Raw genomic sequence first — 22,165 nt, forward strand, 5'->3', positions numbered from 1 at the left:
TGGAGCACTCTCTTGCTTCCCCGATGGGCAGGGCTGTCTTCTTTAAGATGATGGCCCTACCCCGTATACTCTATGTCATGCAGACTACACTGTACAAAATACCTCTGATTCCGGAAGATTAATAGTGAACTGTGCAAACTTCTATGGGATGGGGGCAACTCACGAATCGCCTAGCTTCAGCAGTACCTTGCAGTACCTAATGTCAGAAAATATTACCTGCCAGCCAGATTGGTCACGGTTAATGACTGGGTCTTCACGGATAGGGCCAAACATGCCTACCAGGTGGACCGACATGTCATGGGAGCTCGTGTTTACCCAGCCGCATTGTATCACAGAGAGCAACAACTGCCGATCCATACCCAGACAGTAGTCCAGGCATAACATGTAGCTACAAAACTATTGGATTGGGAGGGCAAGTTAACGGAAAGAACCCCGCTCTCGGATAATGACCTGCTCCAGGAGGTGGGGAGTTTGAAAGAAGAGGTGTGGCGCAGTGACCAGGGCGTCTGACTGTGTAGCGCAGAGGTCACGGTTCGATCGGCAGCAGCAGGTTACCCCAGCACCATGTGACTCTGACTGCAGAGCCTTGTAACGACATCCCGCCTCCGGATGTAGGATTTATCCTTGGACTTCCAGTGATGAATAGCCTGCGATTTTGGACGACTAACTGAATGATATTACTATGACCTTTCTGCCTTGAAAAAGCCTTGGCCAAAAGGCCTTGGGGCGAAACACGTGTCGGCTATCTCTGTTCACTTCTTTTTTGCATCTTGAAAAGACTATTTTTGTAGACAATAAAAAGGATCTATGCCAAACAACTTATGGTCCTCGTCCTACACACTACCAGCTTCACTTCTGGGATTATTTCAACCCTGAGATTTTAAGTGAAATTCTGAAGGCACGAAACCCTTTCACCTTGTGAATACTCTGTTTTCTCTGGTGGTCTCTGGGTGAAAACCACCAATTAGGGTGTGCCAACTATCGCAATTGGGTCTTGTCTAGCTGTACGTGAACCCTGGTGGCACCCACTCCTTCCTCTCTACAAACTGACTCTGGGTAATAGCTCGCTTAATCTTCTCGATGGCCCCCAGCGCCGAGACACCTTTAGGGGAATTGTTTGCGATTTACAAATGCCGGCATTTTTATTATTTATTTTATTATGAAGGGATTTCACAAGTGGGACTATTGGGTATCGAGTATCTTGGAGATGTCTGGAGTGACCAGGCACTAATCCTCTTTGAAGATCTTCAAGTAGAATATTAATTTGCAGACAGCAAGAGGTTTCGATATTTACAACTGGGACACGCCCTGCGGAGACATATATTGGGGGGGAACAGTTGCCAAGCCCCTCACCTCTTGAGGACCGATTGCTATTAGACCCAATGACAGAGGGGGCCATCTCACTCAAATACAGGAAATTGGTGAATAATTCCCCTGACTCTCTTGGACCCCTGAGGAAGGCATGGGAAGCCGATGTGGGACTATGAGAGGATGATGATGATTGGGCAGTGGTGATACAGTCCCCTTTAAATAGCCATACGTGCACGCTTCTAATACAACTGAGAATACTGCACAGATCCTACTCCTCTGGGATGGCCATGCACCAGCTGGGGCATTGTGAATCAGACCTTTGTGCCAGGGGGGGCATGGGGAAGTAAGATCCTTCTTTCATGTGTTGTGGGTCTGTCCTAAAATCCAGTCATAATGAAGAGAGGTCACACGATTTATGATGACATTTTTTTATTTAATTATATATTTATATAATGCGATAAATAAAGAAAAAAATAAAATGTCAGAACAGAGGTGGCCTAAATATCTCAAACATATGGCTGTGATGCTGGCGTCGAGGTTGTGAAACCGAACATAGCAAGGTTGTGGGGAGCCGACACTCCTCCCGGGGTGGCGGATTGCAGAACCGACCTCGACTGGTGGCAACAAGCCGAAAGAGTGATTTATCAAAGCAGGGGATGCCCTAAAAAACGGAAGACGGTATGGGGTCTGTGAGAGGCGTATAGGGGTCCGTGATATTATATGTGCACTAAGAAAACGAATATGTACTGCATTATGTTCACATTATGGAACTGTGCCTTTCCTGAGTGTCCAATTGCCCCTGTCAATTATCAACGTGTACTTCTACTCTGCAAATATCAGTCATGACCTGTGTATAAAATGGTGTTGGTATGCCGAGCAAAAAGTTTAAATTAAAAAAAATTACGAAAAAATAAAGTCTAATGACCTGTACGTTGCAGAAATGCAGCAAAGCAAAAATACTACTCGAGAAGCAGGGGCGGGGAGCAGCACTGCGCATGCTCAGAGAGTACAGGCTGACGTCACGGGCTGGAGGATACATAACAAGCGCCTCCTTGTGTAACCGGGATACACACAGGGCGCGGCGCTGGACAGAGAGAAGGCATAGAGGAGCCAGACACCGAGCCAGAGCCAGACACCGATCCGGGGAACGGACGCGAGCCAGAGCCAGAGCCCGACACCGATCCGGGGACCGGACGCGAGCATGGTGTGACTCATCATCGGCGGTAAGGAAGGGCTGGAATCTCATGTTAGGCCGCCCGCGAGGCAGCTCAGCGGGTTCGGAAACTATAGAGGGCAGGTTAATGCACGTGTTGTTTACAACCTGCAGGCAGGTGAGGCCTGTTCCGAAGATCGCTGTATGCAGTCGATCCGCAGGTCAGTGGGTTCCGTCAAGACAGCCAGGCAGGATAATGCGCCTGCTGCAGAGTGTTGGGTGGGTGGCGGAAAAGGAGAATACGAGAAAGACCCCTGCACGTCACTGGTTCTGCCCCATTCAGACAAGTCCGCTGGTGGTAAGTCTTTTTGCACTCTATTGAGTGTCAGAGGCTAGTGAACTAGCTCAGTGGGTTAATGCTGTTGCTTTAGAAATCCAGTGTATACTCCAGTGGTCATAAAAGCAACTCAGAGTGGTGTCATTCCTCAGCGCTCTGAACTCTCATAAGGCACTATATTTTTCTTCGTGTGCTGGCCCTCGCCAGAGCACTGGGAACCGGTGAGGACAGATTATGGGGCATCTGAGTAGCCTCTTCTATGGATGAAAACCCACAGGTACTGGGTCAAAAACATTTGAGCGGTCACTCGATTGCCTTCTCACGTAGCTCAGAGCATGTATTGAATCGACTCTAGGCGCATCTGGAATCTATAGCCCGATCCGACCGCACCGGCGTTGGGATCCCGTGATACAGCCATTAATGTGAGCAGTAAACCGGATCGGCTTCCTGGAGTTGTTTACCTAGACGAGTGTCTCCGACAACACAGTAAATACACCAGTGGGTATTGTAATAGCGGGTTGCTTGTTAATGTAATCAGCACGGGGCTGTGCAGTGAACAGAAGGGATACTGGGGTGTATTCACCTTGAGGTTGGAGGCTGTGGAGATTGTCTGTCGGAGATATGGAGATGTTTTTAAATTGGGTCTTTGAGCGAGTAGCCTTAATTTTGGAGAGATTTCTGTTCATGTTCCAGCGCCTGGAGGTGCTTCACGGATCGGACTGGTTGTTAGAGGCGAGCCTGTCGGCAGTGGAAACAGGAGATTTTGGTTCTAATATATTCGTGCACACTTGACTTCGCAGCACCGTGTGACCCTGTGCAATCACTAGCACCGTGTGACCCTGTGCAATCACTAGCACCGTGTGACCCTGAGCAATCACTAGCACCGTGTGACCCTGAGCAATCACTAGCACCGTGTGACCCTGAGCAATCACTAGCACCGTGTAACCCTGAGCAATCCCTTTATCTTTGTGTCTCACAAACGAATCTGCCAATCTAGAGATCCGAGAACAATGCACGACCAGGCATAAAGCACTACATTGTCTGGACAGTCGCAATGTACGTTTATTTGTTTCCGTATACCATTGCTGGTGTTGACAGCAATCTGAAGTGTATCTGCAATGGCTGCCAGACTCTGGATATATATCTTTAATAATGCCTGGCTCAGCAGGGCCTTTTCTCTCTCCCCCCAAACCCCCCTTCCCTTCAGCGCCTTGAGACCCTCGCGGGTGAGTAGCGTGCTCTATTAATGTATTGATTGATTGAGTGCAGACGACTCAGCCGGGAATCAGTCATTGCACAGAGGTGGGTGTGTCTTAATGCTGGTAGGGTGGGGCGGACTCAGTTACTGGTTAAGAAGGACGCCTTGATTCTTGGAATTCACTGTATTCCCTGGGAAGAGTATCCCTGGACACTGCCTGCACTGCACGAGAAGAGAGTTCTAGACTCATTAAAAAAACGTCTCTTAGCCCAGAGGTGTTTCCTAGAGATGCCACTCCATGAGGAGGAGAGGCCTCGATACTCGGGCTGGGTGCGTGTTAACCATGAATCCATGTGGGGACAAGTCCTGGCTTCATAGAGTCTCCATCTACGCCATCAAAATTGAATATCTAATTTACAGAGAACCCCTTGACTTCAGGTTCCTGATTCCTAGAAATCGCCTTCACCACGTTTCCCTTCAGAAAGCTTCGATGTGCTCCATGTGGGGTGATTCCCAGAGACCCCCTTTACTCTTGAGGGAGGTTTATCATTCAGCCCTAGTAGCCCTGACTTCAAGGGGAGAGGTATCCTGTACAATACATTAACATCACAGTTACCTCATAAACATTTCCTAAAGGTTTACTTTGGTCCATAAGAAGATAAATTCTTCAGTCCCAGAGAAACAAGTGACTTCTTGACACAGGAGTCCCACTGTCTCCTTTTTACGCGACAAGACTATGAATGCCTCAGCTATATAGAGAAACCATTGACTTCATGTGGCGATGAATCCTGGATTCCTATAAATCTTCTAGAGATGTTTCCTAGATGTGTCCTGGTTCGTGGTGGGCGGATTTGCGTAATCGTGTTACACAAATCTTCGCAAAACTAAAAATTCTCCACGAACAAGCAGAAATTCCGAAAACACGCGGAATTGCTTGTTCGCGATGTTTTTTTACTGTTCGCAATCTCTGCGCGCTCGGGGGAAATATCTCCCGAACATGCATTTTGAGAACACGAACAAGCAAAAATTTTGCAAAGTCGTGGAACGCAGATTTTTGGGCAATTTCGCGTTCTCCGCGGAACACAAAATTACCCAAATTCCGCGAGCGGAACGGAATTTACTGTCCAGGCCTAGTCCTGGTCTCATTTAGTCCTTGAGGACATGAATCGGTCCTAGGGAAGCCGTTTTTGGGAGCGATGTACTGGGTTCCCAGAGTTGCCATTTACTCAATAAGAAAATGAATCCTTCAGTCCTAAAAACCCTGACTTCTTGACAAGATGAGTGGTGGATTCCCTGAACCCCCTTTCCACCATAGATGGTATTCCCAGAGGCAGCGTCCATTCCACGGGGGCAATGCCCCTTTAACCCATTAGGAAATGAATCCTTCAATCCTACAGAAACCCCTGATTTCATGGGGAGATGAATCCCGCATGGCCGCATCCCTAACAGCATTTATCCCATGCACGTATGTTTCGAAGGGCTGCCTAGAAACGCTCAGCGCATTACTCCCCAGAATAATCCGTCAACACCTCAGACACTCCTGACTTAATTGGGAAGATGAGTCCCTAGTTTCCATAGCTTCCTGTATGCCATTCGCAGATGAATACTCGACGCTTGAAACAAAGGCGAGCGTGCAGCGCGCGGATTGTCAGCCCCAAGGGGCCCCAGGCGTCGAAGCACCTGCTTACCGGAAGCACTCGTCAATTTGCCAAGTCATCGCAGTAGCGGTTGCTCGTTGGGTTAGTGCACTTGCTGCGGCGGCGCGCTTAGATGGAATGTGTATAGACTTGTAACTTTCAGCGTGAGTTTTCCTCCTCTGTACCTGAACGACCCCTGTTTCCTCTTGTGCAAAGGCAGGTACCGGCAGCGCCTTGAGGCTTGTTCAAGAGCTTGCCGTGTGAGATTAAGGTAACCATGCAGCACAACACAGTTCTTTGTCCGCCCGCTCACAAAACGTCGCTGAGAGCAATTTGTGCCAGGCCAGAGAAACACACCTAACCCTTAGTGTGCATCCTGCATTTCGAGCCGATTTAAAACGTTTGTGGCAATAATGAAAAAGTTTAGGAGTACTACTGGGACCCTACACCAGTTCCAGATTTACAATGGTACTCAACTAATTAAAAATTATGGAAAGAAGAACGTTGGATTTAACCCACATCACTTGACTGGGGGTGAATGTTTTGATTTGTTCTGCATTTCGTCCATCAGTTGTGTATTTTGCTTTCTCGCCCTAAGTGCGCCAGGTATACCCAGGCGTGGGTCCAGGACTCACTGTGCCCACTAGATTCAAGCTAGCCTGGCTGATGAGGGGTGATATAAGCCCAAAGGAAAATCCCTGGAAACAGACCGTATAAATTCTCACACTCATTCTCTCGCAACACACTACTTTTGAATCAAAATTTTCAATGTATTTTCAGACTAGAAAATAGCGCTCACAATGTTTTTATTAATGTATAAAAAAAAAAGAATTCTTGACATTTAAAATTTCAGAAACATTTCCGAAAATACATACATAAAATGCAATTTGATTATTAAAGGTTAAAACAAGAGCAGTTTAAACATTTCATATCATAGGAAAAACGATTACTACATACAAAAAAGAAACATTATCATAGTGAGTCATAGACCACTATAGTTACCCCTTTTCCCCCTAGCTAATCTAGTGTTCTTAGTTGGTTTCAGTTAGATCCAAGAAAAACTATTATGATACATGAGGGACACTCAGTACAGGAATTTCCCAATATCTGTTGGTACCCCTACTTTATTTAGATTCTTAGTTTAACAGATGCGTCGACGCGTTTCGGTGGTTTGTGACCTTTGATGTGGTACCACCTTCTTCAGGACTTATTCTTATGGGGTTTGCTTCTTTATATTGGCATTGGTGATTCTTTTTCAGATCTGTGGAGGCCTGTGTGTGATATGGCTTCCAAGTGTTACTTGTGATATAGACGATATTCTCTGAACAATGGTTTTCTTATAAAACGAAATATTGCGGGTCCTTTTTTTTGTATATTTCGCTCCAGTAGTTTTAGCCTTTTCGTGGTATCTTAAAAACCGCGACCGTCTTGCTGCACGCCTTTCCCGATCGGGAAAGGCGTGCAGCAAGACGGTCGCGATTTTTAAGATACCACGAAAAGGAGCAAAATATACAAAAAAAGGATAGAAAACTATCATTTTTGATCCACCGCTCTACCAGACTTTGGGTATTTAAGGCCCAAACCACACTTTAGAAGGCAACAATATGAAAGTGAAACTGCGTGGTGAAATAATTATTCTATTTTTCGGTTGGGCTGTTTTCCATTTAGAAATGTGGTGCTGCATGTTTTAGTTTATCCGTGCAAGTAGATTAATTCCTCCTTTCCCAGTCCCGCCACATCCCAGCACCTGTGGGAATGCATTGCTAATTATTCTTGTTTAAAGTTCAGGAACACCAGGTTAAAGTTTTTTTTAAAAGTTAACAATTCAGCAGGGTTGGGATGCAGCTCCACTTGAAATTATTTATGACCCTATCAAGTGTAGTGAACTGTTATTGAATTTAAAACAATTTTCACCCTAAATGGTTGCAGTTTGTCTTCCCTTTAACTATTTAAAGCTAATGGTCTGTAGATGAAGAAGAAGAAATGTTTCACCTTTCGCCTCCACACTGATGAAGATTGTTGTTGTCAGTTGGGAGTGGCCACCATTTCTTCCCATGGGCCAGTGTTGAGGGCAGGCTGATCCAGCACTTCAAGTCTTAACTTCTTCATGTGGGAAGTTGGCCTGGTATATGCTGCTCACTAGTTCTAGTGATCACCGTGTACCATGCCAAGCAACCCTTATGATGATTGGTTGTAAGTCAACCTTATAGACAAGCTATCCTAGGGGTAGCATGGACTAAGCAGTCTTAGGCTAAACTCTGTACAGGCATGTGAAGCGAGCTGTTTTACCATACACAATCCCCTTGAATACCAAATGAAAGGACACCACACAGAGATATATATTGAAAATATATATATATATATATTTATTTCTACAAATATCCCTTATACTCTTTATGAGCACAGAAGCAAATGCGTTAAAACAAAACACAGTTTAAATATACAAAAGTTGCACAATTTGGATGACCGCTAGGGGCCACCTAAACCATATACTAAAATAGTGGTATAAGAACCACTATGGGGAAAGGAAAGAGGCCTAGGGCCTGGGGAATCGCTGGAGCTGTTCGGGACTAGCAGTGATGAAGTCGGGAAAGGCCCGCGGGACTCGGGTGCAGTGCTTAAAGCGCACGCATGCACCAATGCAATGTCAATGGTGCGTAAAAGTTACAAAGTTAGTGTTTAAGAAACCTTCCGATGGACCTACAAGGACAAAACTTTAGACACAGGCACTAGAGGTGTATACCAGTGTGGGAACACCGGCGTTGCTGAGTTACCTCACCCACAGGAAGCGGGTGCACAGGTGCGAAGTAGTGTCGGGTTTCGTCACGCAGGTCGATGGTGCTTGGAGCTGAAGATGCTGCAGGCGGGTTGTCGAGGAGAATTCCGGTGGATCCAAGGGTGGATCTGAAGAGGTGAAGACCTGAAAGTAGAGGGGACAATGTTCAAAGTCACTAGCCAGTGACTACCGTGGAACCAGGATGGAACCAGGCAATGTCGGGTGCAAACAGGTGAAGAAGTGAAGATTGTCTCTGCAGCCACGTGGACACGAAGAGGTCAAGGACGTCCAGGCATTGGTCACGAGCTGTCCCACGAAGGCTCTAGCTGATGGCGGTGTCGGCTTCTTGATCGGAGCAAACAGGCCTTGGCTAATGCAAGCCACGCAGGAATCGATGCAAGCTTCTCACTCGGACCAGCAAGGTCAGAGCGGGTGCTCCTTTTCAGGGGAGCAAGGGCCAGTCTGGAGCAACCAGACCAGCAGTGCAGTTCGTAGTTTTCGTCGCCAAGATGGCCGCTAGCCATGTGGCAAGTGGCCGGGATGGCGCGTCGAGTGGCAAAGTGCAAAAGGGCCCCACGCAGATCGTGGCGATGCTGGGGGGCTGATCTTCGGTGCAAATGCTGCTCGGTGTCTGGGCTTCTCAAACCCCAAAGCACAGCGTCCAGGGTGCTTCGGGTGCTGCGCAGTCAGCTTCTCGGAGGTCTTTCAAGGTGTCCGGTCCCACGTCTCTCGGTGCCTCCACTGGTCTCTTCTTTTCAGGGACTGTGGATCGGGCTCTGAGATGTCTGGGAATCCAAGCCTTGTTGGGCTCGGGCTCGAGTTGCTGGTTGGTGCCTGTATTCACAGGGTGGTCACTCCTTGGCCACAAGGGAGATTCTCTTCAGTCTTCTGTGCAGCAGAATGTCGAAGTCCAGTTTTCTTCTTAGTTTCAAGTCGAGTTCAGGATGATCTGAAGTCTTGGGACACAGCTCCTACTCTTATTCCAAATCTAGGGGCCGGATTACCTGCTAGGTCCCTCCTCTGGGTGGGACCAGGAAGGGGGGTGATTACACCCACTTTCCTTTGTCCTGCTTCGCGCCAAGACTGGGGCTAGAGAGCCCCAGCACCGGTTTGAACTGGCCTATGCACAGGGACACCTTGTGTGCCCCAGGCATGTCTTTCTATTCAGCCCTGTCCTACCCAATACACAAAATCCTGTCTGGGGTGGTGCTAGCACCTCCCAATGCAGGAAACCCTTTGTCCAAGCCTCCCTCGCTGGAAGGACTCCCAGCAGCAGGAGGTCAGACTTGTGTCTGTGGTGGCAGCATCCATTTTGTGATGCTAAGGCTCATGTTTAACTTTAACCGGCGTTCAGGTTAGGTACATGTCGTGTCCCTCTAGAAGGGTGGAATGCTACCCCCGTCCCAGAACTGTCGAGGGGGTAGTATTCCAATTCGTATGTCACCTTACTCGACATGTTTTGATAAAGCCAAACCAAAGATAGCATTTAACCGCGAGGATTATAATGCACTTAAGAGTATATGGTATGGCAGTATCATGGAACAGCTAAAGGACTTGGTTCCGAAAGCTGCAGACAGGCTCAGCTCATGCCAGAGCACCATCTCGCATATTTCCAAGCACTCTGCCTCCAGGATTGATGAGGCCTTCCATAGGAGTGGCTGACAGGAACATATGTGTCCATTTTAGGTTAGATATAGGCATACTATACCTAAGTAAGGTGTGGTTACACCGACTTACCCCAGCTGAGTGATCAGCCAATTGTGTCAAATATGGAGGCCAAGCCAGGGGTGGCACAATACGTGCTGCAGCCCCTGGTAGGCCTTGGAAGCACCTATGCCCTGGGTACCTGGGGTACACTGTTACAGGGGCCAATAAGGTGGACCAGTTCCAATTTCGTAATGCACCTAATGTGCATTGGCATTAATTTAGAGAGAACAGCAGGCTGTGGGTCTGATTAGCAGGCCCACAGCCACATTAAGTCATAAACCAGTGAAGCAAAAAGCAAAAATTTGGGGTGACCATAGGATAGCAGACCCTACTCTCCTACACAACCCCCCCCCCCCAAACGCAGGGACATTAGACTAACGTTGACCAGTTGTGTCTTCATGTTCGAAGTGGAAGTACCTGGAGAGACCATCTGCATTACCATGGTCAGTCCCTGGGCGGTGCTCCACTGTAAAGTCCATCCCCTGTAGGGAAATGGACCACCTGAGCAGTTTGGGGTTTTCACCCTTCATCTGATTAAGCCATAAGAGGGGCTTATGGTCGGTCTGAATCTTGAAGTGAGTGCCAAACAAGTATGGTCTCAACTTCTTCAGGGCCCACACCACAGCAAAGGCCTCCCTCTCAATGGCTGACCAACGTTTCTCTCTGGGGGTCAGCCTTCTGCTAATAAAAGCAATGGGCTGGTCTTGACCATCTACATTAAGTTGTGAAAGCACAGCTCCCACTCCCAACTCAGAAGCATCTGTTTGGACAATGAACTCTCTTGAGTAGTCGGGACTCTTCAGGATAGGTGCAGAGCACATGGCCTTCTTCAGGTCATCAAATGCCTTTTGACAGTTTACTGTCCAATGAACCTTTTTGGGCATCTTCTTGGATGTCAGATCATTAAGAGGAGTCACAATGGACCCATAGTTCTTAACAAACTTCCTGTAGTACCCAGTCAGGCCCAAGAAAGCTCTGACCTGAGTCTGGGTAGTTGGAGGGGACCAGTCCTTTATGGTCTGGATCTTATTCTCCAGTGGTTGAACTTGGCCTCCACCTACAAGGTGGCCCAAGTATACAACTTTACTCTGCCCTATCTGGCACTTGGTTGCCTTGATAGTGAGGCCTGCCTTTTGCAGAGCCTCTAGCACTTCCTTCAGGTGGACCAGGTGATCCTCCCAGGTGGAGCTAAAGACAGCAATATCATCCAGATATCCTGCGCAAAAGTTATCCAACCCAGTAAGAACTTGATTCACCAACCTTTAGAAGGTGGCAGGTGCATTTTTCAAACCAAAGGGCATCACCACAAATTGATAATGCCCACCTGGGGTAGAAAATGCAGTCTTGGCATTAGACTCCTCAGCTAACCTGATTTACCAGTAGCCAGCTGTCAAGGCAAATGTGCTCAAATACTTGGCAGAAGCCAATTTGTCTATAAGCTCATCTGCCCTTGGAATAGAGTGTGCATCTGTCCTGGTGACAGCATTGAGTCCTCTGTAATCCACACATAACCTCATCTCTCTTTCCATCTTTGGTGTGAGGTTTGGGGACCAGAGCCACTGGGCTAGCCCAGGGGCTCTCTGAAGGCTCAATGACACTTAATTCCAGCATCTTTTGCACCTCATTCTTGATACAATCTCTGACATGGTCAGGTTGCCTGTAAATCTTGTTTTTCACAGGAAGACTGTCACCAGTGTCCACCACATGGGTACACCAGTTAGTCTGACTGGGTGTCAGGGAGAACATATGTCGATATGACTGCAAAACTTGTCTACAGTCATTTTGCTGATGTTCAGTGAGGCTGCCATCTAAGGCCACACCGTCAACTGAGCCATCCTCAGGGTTCTGAGTCAGCAGGTCTGGGAGAGGGTCACTCTCTTCCTCCTGCCCCTCATCTGTAGCCATGAGCAAGCCCATGTCTGCCCTGTCAACATATGCTTTCAGCCTGTTAACATGGAGCACCCTGTGGGGGCTCCTGGGAGTTCCTAGGTCCAACAAGTAGGTAACCTCTCCCTTCTTTTCAATGATAGTATGGGGTCCAGACCATTTGTCTTGGAGTGCTGCTGGGGCCACCGGCTCCAACACCCATACTTTCTGTCCAGGCTGGTCCTCAGTCAAGACAGCCTTTTGGTCATGCCAAGCTTTCTGTAATTCTTGGCTAGCCTCAAGGTTTTTGGATGTACTCAGCCATCCTGGAGCAGAGACCAAGTACATAGTCCACTATGTCTTGCTTGGGCTTTTTGAGAGGTAACTCCCATCCTTCCCTCACCAAACACAGGGGTCCTCTTACAGGGTGCCCAAACAACAATTCAAAGGGGCTGAAGCCAACCCCCTTTTGTGGGACCTCTCTGTAAGCAAACAGAAGGCAGGGTAGACGGATGTCCCATCTTCGCCTGAGCTTTTCTGGTAATCCTTTGATCATACCCTTTAGGGTCTTGTTGAACCTTTCAACAAGCCCATTGCATTGTGGATGATAGGGAGTGGTGAACTTGTAGTTGACACCACATTCCTTCCACATAGCTGTCAAGTATCCTGACATGAAGTTGGCATCTCTATCAGATACTACCTCCTTAGGAAACCCCACTCTGGAGAAAACTCCAAGTAAGGCCCTGGCCACAACAGGAGCTGTTATGGTCCTAAGTGGAATTGCCTCTGGGTACCTGGTGGCATGGTCCACCACCACCAGTATGAATCTGTGCCCAGATGCTGTAGGGGGATGTGATGGAACGGCCCGTAAACCCCTCCCCGAGGACCAAAACCCCCCTATCATGCCTTGTCCGACACCCCCGGGACTGAGTTTAACTCACCGACACGCCACCGCCGAGAGAGGACGCCGAGCAACCTCCATCACCAACGAAACCCCGCCCTTCTCTCTCCCACAGGAGCCAACCCGAGCAACAGGAAGGGAGGAACCATACCAAGCTGACCCCGGAAGTCCCGCCCCCCTGGCAGAGTCAGCACAGGATAAAAGCCCGGATTCAGCACAACAAGGCGTCGGAGTTTCGTGGCAGGACCCTCTGGCTGGAGACGGAGAAGGTGACCAGACGTGCGAGGAAGAAGTGTGGACGGAGGAGTGGTGGAGTCCCTTGGAGGTGGCTGGAGAGCGGCCGTAACTCAAAGGAGAGTTACGGCGGACCGCGTGAGTGCCTTTTGCCTCCTTTATCCCTACTCACTAGGAGTTCGTGTTAAAGCCCCTGTATATATACCCCCTCTCCATAGTCACACTCCCCGTGCACTGTATTATACGTATATAGCACTCCACTGTAGAAAGCCCTTTCGTTACTCGCACACCCCACCCCAGCACCCTCTCTATTACCCTGACCTGTGTTCCTTATTCCCGGTACCGTCCTTTCCCCACTGTCCGTTTCCGACCCCGCTCTTGCACTACCCGGGTGAAGGTGTACAGTTGAGACTCTCTGTCTACTCGATCAGACTAACGGTCCCTTGTTTGTTTCCTCTCTTCCGGTCCTCCTGGGAGCCTCCCCGTCATCGGAATATATCCGGACCGTCCGAGGACATCACGAGGAGAAGAAGCAGCGCCTCTGTCTTCATCGCCTGGTGCTACCCCTTGGACCTGTTGGGACTATCTGTGCTGTACATCAGTAATAAAGACCGAATATTGCCAACTATATACGGCCTCCTCGCCTGCTTTTCCGGCCCGCTACACTCACTCCACGACATTTGGTGTCAGAAGTAGGATCTGCTGGAGGTATGGAGGCCGTAATAAAGAAGATGGCCGAGTCCCAAGAACACTTCGGGAAACTTATGGAGCAATTCCTGAAGACTGCCGAAGACGACAGAGGTCAGCTCCATGATGTTCTGAAAGGCCAGGGGGCGACCCATGAAGATACCATGACCAAGTTAGCAGACGCCCTGGGTCAGCAAAGACCGATGACCTCTCTTCCCTCTGTCGTTCTTCAGAAATATGTCCCCGGAGAAGACCCGGACTATTTTTTCACAAACTTTGAGAGGATAGCACAAGCCGCCAATTGGCCTGCCGATCGTTGGGGACAGTATTTGGGTCCACTCCTCACCGGTGATCTCCAAGCGGCCTACCAACAGGCCAATATCCAGGGCAACACTCCCTATGCTGACATTAAAAGGTGCATCCTAGAACGCCTTGGCATCGATGATGATACCTACAGGGTGAAACTTCGTCAGGCCAGGGAAAAGCCCCAAGAGAACCCGAGAGCCCTCTCCTTTCGGATCCGCGATCTCGCCAACCGATGGTTGCGTCCCGAAACCTCTACCAAGGAGAACATATTGGAGAAGATCTATCTGGAACAGTTTCTTAGCTCCTTACACCCGGCTACCCAACGCTGGGTGAGGCAGCACTCCCGCCTCACCCTTGAGACTGCTATAGAGATAGCATCTGCCTATAGCAGGGCACAAGAACTGCAGCGGGGTAAGGACGACCACCCCCACAGGCCCCTGCCTACTACGTCCACTCGCCCAACCCGGCCTCCCCAAGGCCGTCAACCAGAACCACCACCGCTGTTTCCCTCCCCCGTAGTGTTCCGAACCCCGACTCCCGGACCCCAGTGTTATTCCTGTGGTGGGTTCAGACACATTGCACGGATGTGTCCACAAAAGGAGGAACCGATGGAGGTCGGTTTCGTCAGGAACTACCTGTGTAACCCTCCCGGTTACACGCCACCACCGTTCTATTGTCCAGTGTCCATAAATGGACAGCCCCTGAGGGCTCTCGCCGATACTGGATGTCGACAGAGTGTTCTACGACCACAAGACCTTGCCCAACCCCTCAGCAATCCTACTGGGGTTGTAGCTATACAATGCGTGCATGGAGACACTAAACAATATCCCACCACTCAGGTACGAGTCCAACATTCCCAAGACCCCGGGACCTCTCTCACCGTGGGCCTTGTACCCGCATTGCCAGAACAAGCTATCCTAGGGAGTGATTATCCGGGTCTACCAAAGCTCCTACAAAAGACTTCCGACTCCCTGACTCAGTGGTGGAAAGAGGCTCCCTATCCCGAGTGTCCCGACCCAGTGCCCGATCCCAAACCCCACAAACCTAGGAGTCAAAAGAGAAGAGAAAAGAAGGAACACCACAGCGCTTATCCTGCCATTATTGACGAGCACCCCTGGCAGACAGACCAAGAGTTCAGGGCCGCCCAACGAGAAGATCCTCTGCTACAGGAGGCCTGGGGAAAAGCACTCGATCAAGAAGATCCCTTACAAGTAGGTCCTTACTTCTTTAAGAAAAACGGATTGTTATATCGAAAGGGGGGGCCCCAACAGAATGCTCAGTTGCTTGTCCCCGGCCCCTTTCAAGACAAAGTCCTTTTTTTGGCACATAGTCACCTGTTGGGGGGTCATTTCGGGGACGAGAAAACCAGCCAAGCCATCTTGGAGAAATTCTACTGGCCGGGGGTGTATCAAAGGATCAAGACTTACTGCCGCGAATGCATAACATGCCAAAAAAACAGCCGACACAGACCACCCCGTGTCCCTTTGCAACCCCTCCCTGTCATAGATGTTCCCTTCAGCCGCATCGGGATGGACCTAATCGGTCCCCTCTTGCCCTCCCGCAGCGGGTGTCGCTATGCCCTGGTCATAGTGGACTATGCCACCCGCTTCCCGGAGGCTATACCACTCCGCCAACCCACCACACAGGCAATAGCGAAAGCTCTGATCGCCTTGTTTTCGCGGGTTGGCTTCCCGCGGGAAATCCTCACCGACCAGGGCACCCCCTTCGTTTCAGCCCTTATGAAACGGGTATGTGCGGAGTTGGGAATTAAACAAATCCGGACCTCTGCGTATCACCCGCAAACAGACGGACTCGTAGAACGATACAACGCCACGTTGAAGCAAACGTTAAAAAAACTCTTAGGCCTCGAAGCAAAGAGATGGGAAGACATGCTTCCTTTGGCCTTGTTTGCGATCCGTTGTAAAAACCAGAGCAGCACGGGGTACTCCCCATATGAATTACTGTACGGTCGAGCCCCCCGTACCCTCCTAGACATGGCCCAGGAGGCCTGGGAAGCTGAACCGGATCGGACACGTCCACTCCCAGAATATATGCAAAACCTCAAGACACATCTATCTATGATTCGTGATATTGTCCGGCAAAACTTAGAGACCGCTCAGGATAACCAAAAGAGACAATATGACAAGGGCACTCGCAGTCGGGTCTTTGCGGTCAACGACCTAGTGCTCCTTATGATGCCCTCGTCCGACCACAAATTATTGGGCCAATGGCAAGGACCCTACCCCATCCTTCGGCAAGTAACACCCGTCACGTACGAAATAGAACTGGATCCTACCCGAGGCACCTCTCAAATCTTCCATGTTAACCTGCTTAAAAAGTGGGAAGGACCCCGTCCGGTGCTGTCTGGAACCCAGAAGAACCACATCCTCTCTTTCGACCCTTGTCTAGATTCCGACCTTAACCCGGTTCAAATCCAGGAGCTACGCCACACCTTGGAACCCTTGAAAGGCGTCTTCTCGACCTCCCCCGGTCGAACCACGGTCACCGAACACAGGATTGAAACCGAACGTGGGAAAGTGGTTCGCCTGAGGCCGTATAGAATACCAGAGGCCCGTAGAGATGTCATCCGTCAGGAAGTGGAAGTCATGCAACAAATGGGAGTAATTGAACCCTCAGTCAGCGAGTGGAACTCCCCTATCGTTTTGGTACCAAAACCGGACGGCTCGGTCCGTTTCTGCATCGACTTCCGGGAGGTCAACAAGGTCTCCAAGTTCGACACCTACCCCTTACCCAGGGTGGACGAAATGATCGAAAAAATAGGACAAGCAAAATTCATTTCCACGCTCGATCTCTGCAAGGGGTACTGGCAGATACCCCTCCGGGAACAAGATAGAAGAAAAACGGCCTTTTCTACCCCGGACGGGTTATATCAATTCCTTGTCATGCCCTTTGGACTTCATGGCGCCCCCGCCACCTTCCAAAGGGCCATGAACCAGGTTCTGCGACCCCATACAGCTTACGCAGGCGCGTATCTAGATGACATCGTCATCTTTAGCGACAGCTGGCCCCAACACCTACAGCACTTATCCAGTGTTATCAGCTCCTTAGGCTCATACGGGTTTGCCATCAATCCGGCCAAAACCACGTTGGCCGCAAAAACAGTTAAATATTTGGGGTTTCTTCTGGGGGACGGCCTGATTAGACCCCAAGAGAGCAAAACGGCAGCCATCCGATCCCTCCCGTTTCCACAAACAAAAAAAGACCTCCGAGCCTTCCTAGGACTCCTGGGGTATTATCGGCGCTTTGTGCCCAACTTTTCTCAAAGAGCAGCAGCCCTCACGGACCTGTTGAAAAAAACAAACCGCTCAGATGAACAACTCAGGAATCCCTCCTCGGAAGCCTGGCATGCCTTTATAGACCTCAAAGAAGCCTTGACCTCGGGTCCTGTATTGGTCCCCCCCAATTATTCAGCCCCTTTCATCCTACAGACAGATGCATCGGACTACGGCTTAGGAGCCGTATTGTCCCAGAAGGATGCCGTGGGAAATGAACGACCCATTCTATTTGTGAGCCGCAAACTCTTCCCCCGGGAAAAACAATATGCGGTGGTTGAAAAAGAAGCCTTAGCCATCAAGTGGGCGGTAGAAAGTCTTCGTTATTACCTTGAGGGCAGAGACTTCATACTCTATACAGATCACGCCCCTTTGGAGTGGATGGCCAGGAACAAAGGGCAGAACGACCGGGTCCTGCGTTGGTTTTTGTCTCTCCAACCCTTTCATTTTCAAACCAAACATAGAAAGGGTTCCGATCAAGGAAATGCGGATTTTCTGTCCCGGTATACGCATTCTCCTCCCATTACAAGAAGGACAGCTAGGGGAAGGGGATGTGATGGAACGGCCCGTAAACCCCTCCCCGAGGACCAAAACCCCCCTATCATGCCTTGTCCGACACCCCCGGGACTGAGTTTAACTCACCGACACGCCACCGCCGAGAGAGGACGCCGAGCAACCTCCATCACCAACGAAACCCCGCCCTTCTCTCTCCCACAGGAGCCAACCCGAGCAACAGGAAGGGAGGAACCATACCAAGCTGACCCCGGAAGTCCCGCCCCCCTGGCAGAGTCAGCACAGGATAAAAGCCCGGATTCAGCACAACAAGGCGTCGGAGTTTCGTGGCAGGACCCTCTGGCTGGAGACGGAGAAGGTGACCAGACGTGCGAGGAAGAAGTGTGGACGGAGGAGTGGTGGAGTCCCTTGGAGGTGGCTGGAGAGCGGCCGTAACTCAAAGGAGAGTTACGGCGGACCGCGTGAGTGCCTTTTGCCTCCTTTATCCCTACTCACTAGGAGTTCGTGTTAAAGCCCCTGTATATATACCCCCTCTCCATAGTCACACTCCCCGTGCACTGTATTATACGTATATAGCACTCCACTGTAGAAAGCCCTTTCGTTACTCGCACACCCCACCCCAGCACCCTCTCTATTACCCTGACCTGTGTTCCTTATTCCCGGTACCGTCCTTTCCCCACTGTCCGTTTCCGACCCCGCTCTTGCACTACCCGGGTGAAGGTGTACAGTTGAGACTCTCTGTCTACTCGATCAGACTAACGGTCCCTTGTTTGTTTCCTCTCTTCCGGTCCTCCTGGGAGCCTCCCCGTCATCGGAATATATCCGGACCGTCCGAGGACATCACGAGGAGAAGAAGCAGCGCCTCTGTCTTCATCGCCTGGTGCTACCCCTTGGACCTGTTGGGACTATCTGTGCTGTACATCAGTAATAAAGACCGAATATTGCCAACTATATACGGCCTCCTCGCCTGCTTTTCCGGCCCGCTACACTCACTCCACGACAGGGATCCATTGGACCTACCATGTCAATCCCCACTCTTTCAAAGGGCACCCCCACCACAGGTAGTGGTATCAGGGGGCCTTTGTGGTACCACCTGCTTTGCCACTGGCTTGGCAGGTTACACAGGAGCGACAAAACTCCTTTGTATCTTCAGACATGTGAGGCCAGTGAAAGTGACAGACAAGCCTGTCCCAAGTCTTATTCTGGCCTAGGTGTCCTGCTAAGGGAATATCATGGGCCAAGGTAAGAAGGAAGACCCTAAATTGCAGAGGTATGACCAACCTCCTGGTTGTACAAGGCTTGGGGTCTCCACCCTCTGAATAAAGGAGCCCAGCATCCCAATATACTTTATGGGTACCTTGAGCATTCCCAGCAGCCTCAGCAGCAGCCTGCTGTCTGAGGGGTTCAAGAGAAGGACAGGTTAACTGAGCCTGCCCCAAGTCTGCCCTGGAAGGTCCCCCTGTCCCCAGAAACTCAACCTGATCAGGTTCAAGTTCTTCGGGGACAGTTCCGTCAGGGGTCTCAAGATCATCTTCCTGTGAAGGCTGATCCTCACTTGTAGGCAGTTGGGAAGGCACAGCCTTTACCCTCCTGTTCCTTGTCTTGGAAGGTGCTTTGTCCATTGTTCCAGGATCCAAGACCTGAGGTTCAGAGAGGCACTTTTTGGCCTGTGACCTGGTCACAGCAAGGACATGTGGTGATATCCCTAATATCTCTGCATGAGTCCTGTACTCAACTTCTGACCATAGAGAGCTCTCCAGGTCATTGCCCAACAAACAGTCAACTGGGAGATCTGCACTAACCACAACTCTTTTTAGGCCAGTTACCCCTCCCCAGGAAAAGTTAACAATTGCCACACTATGTGTAGTAGTGACATTGCTGGCATTGGTCACCAGGTAATTGTCACCTGGGATGTACTGTCCAGGGTCCACAAAGCTGGGTGTCACCATAGTGACACTGGCACATGTGTCTCTGTATGCTTGAGTCACTTTCATTATTTAAAGGCGTCTGCCTGTACTTGCCCAGATTACTGGGACTGACAGTAGTGGATACATCAATTTCTACATCACAAATCAGAACAGCCTGTGTAGGGGTTCTGACTAGGCCAGAATCTCCCTCAGTTCCCAAGGTGATACCCACTACCCCCTTAGTTTGTGGACCAACACTGCTAACTGTACTAGTGGGTGCAGGTGCCTTAGGGGCTGCAGTGTTGGGGGCTCCACCCTTTTTACAATCACTTGTCCAGTGAGAGATGTTTTTACAAATACTACACCAGGGTTTTCTTTGACCTTCTTTCTTCTTCTTCTTGGAAGTTTGGGACCCACCCTCAGTATTAGTTTGGGGCCCTGTTGAAGACTTCTGGTCTTTAGCTTTCTGCTCCCCACCCTTCTGGTCTGTTTTCTTTTGGTCACCACCCTGGTTCTGGTTCTTTTGCTTAACTCTGGTTCTAACCCTTGTCTGCCCTCTTTCCCAATTCTTGGGGAGAAGTTAGATCGGAGTCAACCAAATGTTGATGCAACTGCTGGTTCTGACAGTTATTTAAAATCTGTTCTCTCATAAGCAAATTGTACAATCCTTCATAGTCTGTAACCTTACTTCCCAGCAACCAGCCCTCCAGAGCCTTAGTGGCACATTCAACAAATTCAGACCAGTCCTGAGTCTGTGTCTTCTGGGTATCTCTGAACATTAACCTGTACTGTTCAGTGGTTAAGCCTAACCCATCAATCAGAGCACTCTTCAGGACCAGGTAGTTTCTAGAATCCCCATCACTAACTGTGAGGAGTCTCTCGGCCTCTACCTTCAAAGGAGAGCCACTAGATTGCTGCCCACTGCTCCTGAGGGATCTGCTGTACTCTGCAGGCTCTCTCGTGCAGTCATCCATTTGTGGATATCATCCCCAGCTTTGTAGGGGGGCACAATCTTACTCCGGTTTCTATTGTCATAGGACCTGTCTTTATCCTTAAGGATAGTGCTGCCACCAGTGGATCCTAATCCACTCTCTCTAGGCTGTCTTGCTCTAGCAAGCTTCTCTTTGGCCAGTGCAACTTCTAATTCTTGCTTCTGGATCCTAAGTTCAGCCTCTATCATTTTGGCCTCATGTTCCCTTCTCTGAGGGCTAGACATCACTCTCCTGGAGTGACCATGAGAACCTCTAGAAGCTTGGGAGGTATTGGATTCACCGGAGTGATTCCTCCTCCTCCTGGGCTCCTGGTTAAGTCCACTTGGGGGTCTGAGTGGGTTGGACCCACTTTCAGTCCCAAATAGGCTTAAGTTAGCCTGGTTAAGCCTGCTGACTAACACCTGACTATTTCTCTCATCATCAGACCCACTTTCTTCCTCCTCCTCTTCCTCTTCTTCCTCATCCTCAGGCTGAGTATCTCCAGTGTTCTGGTTTTCCTCATCATCTGGATGATCGGGACAGGGGCATCAGTGTTCTCATTCAGAGGGAGAGCCTCCACCTCCAGTCCCTGAGGGGCCTGGTTTGGAGGTCTTTAGAGCTTCAGACTTTTCTAAAAGCTCTCTGAGGTGTTTTGCTGTAGGGGTAGGACCCGTTTTGATTCCTCTTAAGGAACACAGCTGCCTCAGTTCTTTAAAGTTAAAGACTGCAAATCTTGATGGTGCCCTTGGAGGGTCACTCTCAACAGAGATAGGTCCAGTGGATCCCTCTGCTCCAGACATTGCTCTAGTGTGGGTGGATGTGTTGCAATCTACCTACACTTGTGTTTACCTACTAAACCTATCTAGTAGTTGTAGTCAGGGTGTGCTACTCCCTATCCTCTACAATAACTAAGTTTAGTAGAACTTAAGTATACTAGTCTTGTTTTAATGTATCTAACAGGTACCTGTATGATCTTTCAAATGATACTCTCAAAGATTGTAATGGTAAAACAACAGCAAGCTCAAATCCCAATCCGCTGCTCACCAATGTGAGAAGTTGGCCTGGTATATGCTGCTCACTAGTTCTAGAGATCACCTTGTACCATGCCAAGCAACCCTTATGATGATTGGTTGTAAGTCAACCTTATAGACAAGCTATCCTAGGGGTAGCATGGACTAAGCAGTCTTAGGCTAAACTCTGTACAGGCATGTGAAGCAAGCTGTTTTACCATACACAATCCCCTTGAATACCAAATGAAAGGACCCCACACAGATATATCTTGAATATGAATATATATTTATTTCTACAAATATCCCTTATACTCTTTATGAGCACAGAAGCAAATGCGTTAAAACAAAACACAGTTTA

General features: G+C 49.4%; 1 long non-coding RNA gene across 1 annotated transcript in view; it reads left to right on the forward strand.

Annotated features, from left to right (window-relative positions):
• The first annotated feature begins 2,311 nt into the window (after positions 1 to 2,311).
• Positions 2,312 to 22,165, forward strand: part of LOC144756246 (uncharacterized) — a 32,689-nt gene continuing 12,835 nt past the window's right edge. Inside the window, exon 1 of the long non-coding RNA XR_013595107.1 lies at positions 2,312 to 2,534. This is a non-coding gene — a long non-coding RNA (uncharacterized LOC144756246). The remainder of the gene's footprint in view (positions 2,535 to 22,165) is intronic.

The sequence above is a fragment of the Lissotriton helveticus genome, chromosome 5_1 (genome assembly GCF_964261635.1).
Source record: "Lissotriton helveticus chromosome 5_1, aLisHel1.1, whole genome shotgun sequence".
Lineage (NCBI taxonomy): Eukaryota > Metazoa > Chordata > Amphibia > Caudata > Salamandridae > Lissotriton > Lissotriton helveticus.